Below are 7,871 nucleotides of genomic sequence, written 5' to 3'. Positions count from 1 at the left end.
GATTTCCCCTCCACAGGCAGTGAGCCCTTTCATGCATTTCCCCTATTATCATAAACGCAGGAACTTGCATTAGGATGAATGAGCAGGAACTCCTGTCTTTGTCAGAGCCTTGGCAGACCGCCAGCCATAGAATGACCTAAAACACTCAGAATTAAATGGAGCTGGAGAGGGGGGTGGAGATCCCGAGGAGTGAGAATAGGGAAGGGGGTGGCCTCTGGTCTCTAATTATAATAACAGAGCATTCCCGGTGTGTCCAGGCTCTGTGCTAAGCCTGGTGCACAGATGCTCTTTAAATCCTCACAGAACTTCTACATCTCCCTTGATCCCCATTCCCATTTTTATAGAGGATGAAAACAGAAGACCAGAGATGTCAAGAAGCAGGTCCAAATTGCCCAGCAAAGAAATGACGACGGAGTAGGATTTCAAATCCTACTCAACTAAACTCCCAGGTCATCCTACTGAGGGCTTGGTAAGTCCACATAGCCAGCACTCATGGACTAGACAGACCCTGTCTCCTCCCTGCCTTCAGTCACGCTCCACTTCCATCCTCGAGGTAATGTTACCAACCAGACTTGCTGCCTCAAATTGGATCTAGACAAAGTTAGAGCAGTTCCAGGGAGAGCAAGCGGACAGCTCCCAACGCCGTGTCAGATCACGTAGAGAGAAGGCTGGTGAGCCCAGCCTTAGCTTTACACGCCAGCCAGATCACATGCTGGTCAGCAGCGTACAAGCTGGCACAGGGCCAGTAGTACCCAGCAGATGTGTTTATCAGGTACTGGCAAAGAGAGCCCCACCCCACTCCAGGTCCAAGCCCCTCCTTTTTACCCTTCCAGCGGAAAGCAGGGGCTGAAGGAAAAGGAGGTCTGAGTGGGAGTATGGAGTCCCGCCTTGCTTTCCAGCTGGGCCGGGTGGGCGTGGCTGCTTTCTTGCCAAGCAACCCTTCTGGGAAGCCTGGTCTGACCCGAAGGCTCCACCCCAGATACTCCCTGCTGAGAGCTGAGCTCTTACCTTGACTATAACTAAGAAAGACACTTTCAGTGATGTCCCCTTCTGGATTCTAAGTGTTCAACCTCAGCTTCCTTCCAGAACACAGACACAAACTCATTATCTTTTTTTTCTTTTTCTTTTTCTTTTTGCAGATGGCAGAAATCTAGCAGTGACGAAAACAAGCAAAATCTCCTGCCCTCAGGGAGCAAGGAACCAAAGTGGAGTAAGACAGACAGTAAACAAACACATTTTAAAAAATATACTATGTCAGGAAGTGGAAACGCTGTGTATGAATGAGCCAGCAGAAAAGATCAATGAATACAATCCTTTAGAGGTCAGGATTAGACCTGAGAAACAGTCTAGTCTGAACCCCTCGATTTACAAATGAAGGCAAGGAGGCTCCAAGAGGAAGTGTAAGGTCACGTGATGAATTATTGGTTAAAAAGCTGGGCTGGATTCCAGCTCTCCTTGGCTCTGCCATGGCCAAGGCCTGAGGGAGAAAACTCAGTCGATGGAAATTGGAGAGTGGAGGAGACAGATGTCTTCTGGCTCTTTCCTGCTTTGAAAAGGTTTTTTTTTTGTTGTTGTTGTCAGGTTTGGTTGGTTGGTTGGTTGGTTGGTTTGGTTTGGTTTTCTTATTTTTGACAGGGTTTCCTGTTTCCCTGGCTAGCTTCAAATTTGGTATGTAGCTTAAGATAACCCTGAACTTCTGATCTCTCTACTTCTAGGTTCTGAATGCTGGGATTAGAGTCACCACACTGGGTTTGGCCCTGCTGGGGATTGAACCCAAGGGCTTCTAGCATCCTAGGTAAAAACATCTACCATCATTCCCAGCCCCTTTACGTCTTCTTTAAAAGCAATGTTGGTTTTTTTTTTGGGGGGGGGGGGCTCTTGTTTTTTAGGGTTTATTTTTTTTATTTATTTATTTTTAAATGAACCTCAGGGCAGTGCTAAATTTACCAGGAAGGTCTTCCCAAACAGGAAGTTTGAAGTCCTGGAGGCACCTGACAGCTCTTATGAACACAGAGCAGTACGGAAGGCTTGTAGGAACAAGACGTTTGGATGCACAATGTTGGCAACTGGAGGAGAGGGAGGGCTTATACTTTCATAGTGCCTAGCCTTTTGGGAAGGGTATTGTTCTTTTGTTGCTGACAAAGCCCAGACCCACAAGCTAAGCAGGGCTTGGCTGGGAACTCACAACTGCCCTGGGTGAGTGGGTCATGTGTTTCCCAAGCCCTCTAATTTTTCCCATTTCTGCCTAGCCTGCCACTCTGGCATGCCCTCAGCCTCTTACTGGGTAGAGTGAAACAGCCAACAGCCTTACTCTTATGCAGTTGCCATGCACAAGCCAAGTAGTTTCTACCCAAACTCCAGGCATTACCCAAGAAGACAGTCACTATCCCCACCCACCACAAAGATGAACCAGTAATCAGGTGGTCTCCTCATGACTTAGGAGGGCAGGACTTAACACTACAGAGGGAAGACTCAAGTGTTACCAGATTATGATATAGCCTGAGTTTCTCCTCATGTCCCCTGCAGACCTGTCCTGGAGCACTTCCTGGAGCCCACCAGACCATGGTCTTGATTGGCCCAGAATGTGGGCTGATGTGGGCCACACCCAGCCTTCTTCCCTTCCACGTCCCTCCAGTGTGGGTTGCTCAGTGGATCAGGCTTATCTTCGTGATGTCTTAAGTGCACAACCAATGAAGTGTCCTGGCTATGTGGCCATGCACCAGGATCCTGGCCCAGTGACCAGGCCATAGTTGCCATGGCAATGCCCTACCATTGGACTGTCTCATGGGCCCCACAAGCCACTGGAATGTCTCAGAAATACCACCCTTCAGGCAAACATCCAAACCGCCTCTCCCAGACGGCAGCTCTCAATTCTAGCAACAGGAAAATCCTTTCAGAGCGTGTCCTGATTTTGAGCTTGGAAACCAGATGGCCACCATGGCAAAGCTTGCCATCCGCCCTCTTATATCCTCCCCCCCCCCCTTTCTCCCTCTCCAATAGCATGCTGTGGTTACAAACCTCAGGCAGAATCTGAGCTCAGATTCCAGTGTCTCCATCTCTTCCCAGTCTTCCTAGCCTGTGCAGCTCCTGTGGCCCTGGCTTTGTCATCCTTCATGGAGATGCCAGTTAGTCACCTGTAGCTCTTGGGGCAGACTAATATTCTTTAAAGAAAAAAAACTGTTTTACAATCAAATGTATTAATTTATTCATGTGCATGTGTATACACCAATGTCTATGTATGGGGGTCACAAGACAACATATAAACCCCAGGGAATCCAATTTAGTTTGGCAGGAGGGCAGAAAGTATCTTGACCTGTTAAGCCATGTAGTCAGTCCTGATTGACAAGGATTCTGTGAGAAGCTCTCCGGATCAACACTGTCAGCCATCTTTGCTCTAAACTTCCTTCCTGGTTTATTTTCTCCACTAAGCCTATCACTATCTGATATAGTACTGCATATATTTTGGGTTCTGACAGTCTTTTCTCTCCTAGAACGGAAGCTCCAGGAGGACAGGGATTTTAAAATCATTTCTTTCTAGTTTTTTTTTTTTTTTCCCGAGACAGGGTTTCTCTGTGTAGCCCTGGCTGTCCTGGAACTCACTCTGTAGACCAGGCTGGCCTCGAACTTAGAAATCCGCCTGCCTCTGCCTCCCAAGTGCTGGGATTAAAGGCATGTGCCACAGCACAGAGCTGTATCTATTTATTTTATGTGTACATGTATTTGCCTGCATTTGTCTGCATGAATTCATATGTACAGCATGCCTACAGGAGCCCTTGGAGGCCAGAAGGGGATATTGGATCCCCAGAGGTGTGTGGTTACAGGCAACTGTGAGCCGTCCTGTGGGTGCTAAGAACTGAACCCAAGCAGAACATGACCTTTTTTTTTTTGTTTGTTTGTTTTGTTTTGTTTCCGAGACAGGGTTTCCTCTGTGTATCCCTGGCTGTCCTGGAACTCACTCTGTAGACCAGGCTGGCCTCGAACTTAGAAATCAGCCTGCCTCTGTCTCCCAAGTGCTGGGATTAAAGGATTAAACATGATCTTAACTGCTGAGCCATCCATCTCTCAAGCCCCAAGATACAGAAAAAAGATTTCTTATTTTTAATTATATATGTGTGTATTCATCTGTGCGTAGGTATGTATGCATGCATGTTTGCATCCACACAGGCCAGAAGCATGGGATACCTTGGAGCTAGAGTTAGTTACAGGCAGTAGTGAGCTGCCTAATGCCAGGATTCCACCTTGGGTCTTCTCTAAGAGCAGTATACAGTCTTTAGCATGGATCCATCTCTCCAGCCCTTCTTGTCCCCATTTGAAAATCTTTGTTGGAACTATGTATTGATGTCTGCACCAGATCCTACTTCACAGCGATGCTAAAATGAATCCCAAGGGGAAGGGGGAGAGGCAGAGGCAGGCTGATCTCTGAATTCAAGGACAGCCTGGTCTACAGGTTGAGTCGTAGGGCATACAGGACTAGATAGTAAAATCCTGTCCAAAAACAAACACAATAACCTAGGAATGGTGATGATATAACAACAATAACAACAATAACAGCATTGTTCACTAAGAGATGAATGGCACTAATTATGGTGGCTCATACCTACATTTTAGGGCTCAGGAGGTTGAGGCAGGACAAGTGACATGAGTTGGAGGCCAACTTAGGCTTCACAGTGACCCTGTCTCAAAGCAAAAACAAACAAACAAACAAACAACAAAAACTAAGTGAGCTGGGCAGTGGTGGCACATGCACGCCTTTAATCCCAGCACTTGGGAGGCAGAGGCAGGTGGATTTCTGAGTTCCAGGACAGCCAAGGCCTAACAGAGAAACCCTGTCTCGAAACCCCCCCCCCAAAAAAAAAAACCTAAGTTAAGCCCCTCCCCTTCCCCCCGCCTATTATCTTCAGCCTTGTGACTCTGAGCCTACCATCATGCCATCATGGTCACTGTCACTGCCACCGCTGCCGCCGACATTGCCACCCACCACCACACTCTTATCAGCTTGATTCAACCCCTGGCTCCAGGCCTGGCTGTGGGCAGTGCCAGGGGTGGTTGGTGCCAACACCACCCTTCTCCTTCTTTTCACTTCTCCACCCACCCCAACCCCAACCCCATGAGCCTGCCATAGTTCCCAGAGGCATGTTTCGGGGGTGGCGGCATTGGGACCCATGAGGGTATATCCCTAGCTGCCAGGCACTCACAGGGAGACGCTGAGTCAGGACAGAAGCTTATGAACAGTGGCCTGAGGCTAGCCATCCTCTCATGATCCAGTCTGCCTGCTCTGCTCAGGGCTGTGGAGGAAGGAGCACCAGACAGAGAGCAAACCTAGGTAGCTGGGAATGTAGCTGGAGGCCAGGGCTAGGGGTGAGTGGCTGGTTCCCTTGCAGGCTGTATGTCCCTGGAGGGCAGCTTCCTCCCCCAGGGCCTCCTTCACTGTTCCTCTCGGAAGCAGGATCTACTCCACCTGGGACTGTAGCCTCAATTCGAAGAGGTAAGATCGAGTGTCAGAAGAACTGTTTCCTAGGGGCCACCTGGGTTTGGGGAGAAAGGGGAAGCACACAGCCTCTGAGCTCCACATCCACAAGAGTGAATTTCAGCCCAGACAAAGGATAGCACCTTCCTAGGGCCCCAGCCAGGGATGAGTTTCAAAGCACCATCCCGGTAATTATCTTCCTGGAGCAGCACAAAAGAAGACAGGAATTAAGAACAAAAACCTCTGGGCGCAAAGTCCAAGGAAGCCAGAGAGCCAAGATGAAAATACTTTATGCTTTCTGTCTTGCCAGATTCCCCAGGAGCTCCACTTATGAATAGCAGAGCCCTGCTCAGTCCCTACGCTCCAAGAAACTGAAGCATGCCTGGAAGCTTGGTGTGGAAGCGTAGCAGATACAGAAGTACGCCCCGTCTCAGGTCTCAGTGTTACCAAGGCCTAGGCTGGGGTACAAAAGCCCAGTGAGTGCTGGGGGGATGGGCAAGGAAGATGGTGCCCCTGAAGGGCATCAATAACCCTTCCAGGGGGTTGCTTTCTCTTTTTTTCCCTTTTGTTTGAGACAGAGTTTTACTCGGTAGCCCAAGCTAGCCTCAGATGGATGGCAATCTTCCTCTCTCAGCCTTCCAAGTTAACCACACCTGGCGTTTGTGCTCTTTACAAATAACACCTTGGCGTACTCTCAGCAGGTCTAGATCTGTTTTCCTGGTGCAGTTGGTACCCCAGAGCTATGCCCCATGCCACAACCAGTGCTACACGCACACACAAGCCATCCCTTTGCCTCTGTGAACTCAAGCCTGTGTTCCCTTTCAGGCTGCTCTTCTCCTGTATAAACATATTTAAAGTGGTTGGTAGACACTTTGTCCCAGACCATGCCCCAGTGATAGAGACACAGTATAGTCAAACAAAATAGCCAAAGTCTTCAATATCAAGAGCTTTTATTACCGAGGGAGACAGAACTACAAAAGAGAACCAAATAAAGTAAAAATAAAAACTCAAGAGAGTGGGCTGAGGCATGCACCTTTAACCCCAGGACTCAGACCATAGAATTTGGAATTTCAAGACAGCCTGTTCAAGTTTAAGACCAGCACTCAATGAGCTGGAAAGATGGCTCAGTGGTTAAGAGCACTGTCTGCTCTTCCAAAGGACCTGGGTTCAATTCCCAGCACCCACATGGCAGCTCACAATTGTCTACAATTCCAGTTCCAAGGGATCTCACACCTCACACAAATGCACTATTTAAAACACACACACACACACACACACAGGATGGAGTGTAATCAAGGAAACAAAACTATGTTTCCGGTATGTTAGTTCACTTAACACGTTGAAGAGGCAGGAAGGTCAGAAGGTCAAGACCAGACTCCACAATCAAAAACCCAAACAAAAGCAGTGTCATAGACAATGGCTTGCAAACAGAACAGGGCCTCCTTAGGTAGATGGCCAGAGGAAGGATGTGGGCAGGAACAGAAAGATACCAGCAGGAAGCCGTGGCTAAAGAGCAGGTGTGACCAGGCAGAAGTAGGTAGGGATTAGTGCTGAGACAGACCTGCTTCATATTCAATGTCCTATTTCCCAGCACTCTGTAAGCTTTCCTTTCAGGTCTTGATGCGGCTACCCACTATGAGCGGCTGAATTTATTCCAAGTGAGGGATAGAGGAAATGACATGGTGGATACCTTGCTGGGGCGAAGAAAGATGAGCCAGGCCAGGCATGCTGCCACGTGCCTTAGTCCTCGTTTCCAGGGTGGCAGGCTTTAGGAACGCTCCCAGGCCCTCCCCATACTTGGATGGGAAACCCTCCAGGTCATTCCTACTCCAAACACCTAATTAGGGTCCTCCTTTGACTGCTGCCCCACACTGGAGAGGACGACTTCCGGTTCTCCTCCCTCACCTACCTGTTCTAGCTCTTCCCTTTGGCTACAGCCCAGCTCTAGCCAGAGCCCATCCCACCTCCCAGCAGGAAAACGGCTGGTGACGCCCGCTGAGTGACCTTGGGCTGCAAAGTCCACGACTTTGTAAAGTCAAAGCCAGTCACTTCCTCCCTCGGGCCTCCTCCGGGCGGGCAAGGGGCCGCTGAGCCTCTCTGCCCACAACCCCCTCCCCCAAGCTGGTCGGGACTGGCGCTGGCATGCACGCGCTCCGCATGTTAAGTCCCCGCGCCCCGCCGCCCAAGGCTCATTTGTCACCCGCTGCTGACTCAGCACTTCTGAGGAAGGCGTTTTCCCTCTGCTTTGGAGGATGGGGCAGGAAATGAGGCAGCACGGAGCTTCCTTCCTTTCCTTCCAGGATGTGTGTGTCCCAGGGTGTCTGTCTGGGTCTGGCTGTAGTCTGGTGTCAGTCACAGACAGGTGTATACATCCGTGTCTGTCTTTTGTGTACTTTATGTACAG

General features: G+C 49.4%; 1 long non-coding RNA gene across 1 annotated transcript; it reads left to right on the top strand.

The window, feature by feature from the left end:
- Positions 1 to 249: 249 nt before the first annotated feature.
- LOC143436935 (uncharacterized) lies at positions 250 to 3,482 on the top strand. The gene is made up of 4 exons (XR_013106682.1): positions 250 to 469; positions 1,140 to 1,556; positions 1,716 to 1,795; positions 2,527 to 3,482. It is a non-coding gene; the product is annotated as an uncharacterized LOC143436935 (long non-coding RNA).
- Positions 3,483 to 7,871: the final 4,389 nt, after the last annotated feature.

The sequence above is a fragment of the Arvicanthis niloticus genome, chromosome 23, assembly GCF_011762505.2.
Source record: "Arvicanthis niloticus isolate mArvNil1 chromosome 23, mArvNil1.pat.X, whole genome shotgun sequence".
NCBI lineage: Eukaryota > Metazoa > Chordata > Mammalia > Rodentia > Muridae > Arvicanthis > Arvicanthis niloticus.
The sequence above is the reverse complement of the archived record's forward strand: the minus strand, read 5'-3'. Positions and strand labels throughout refer to the sequence as shown.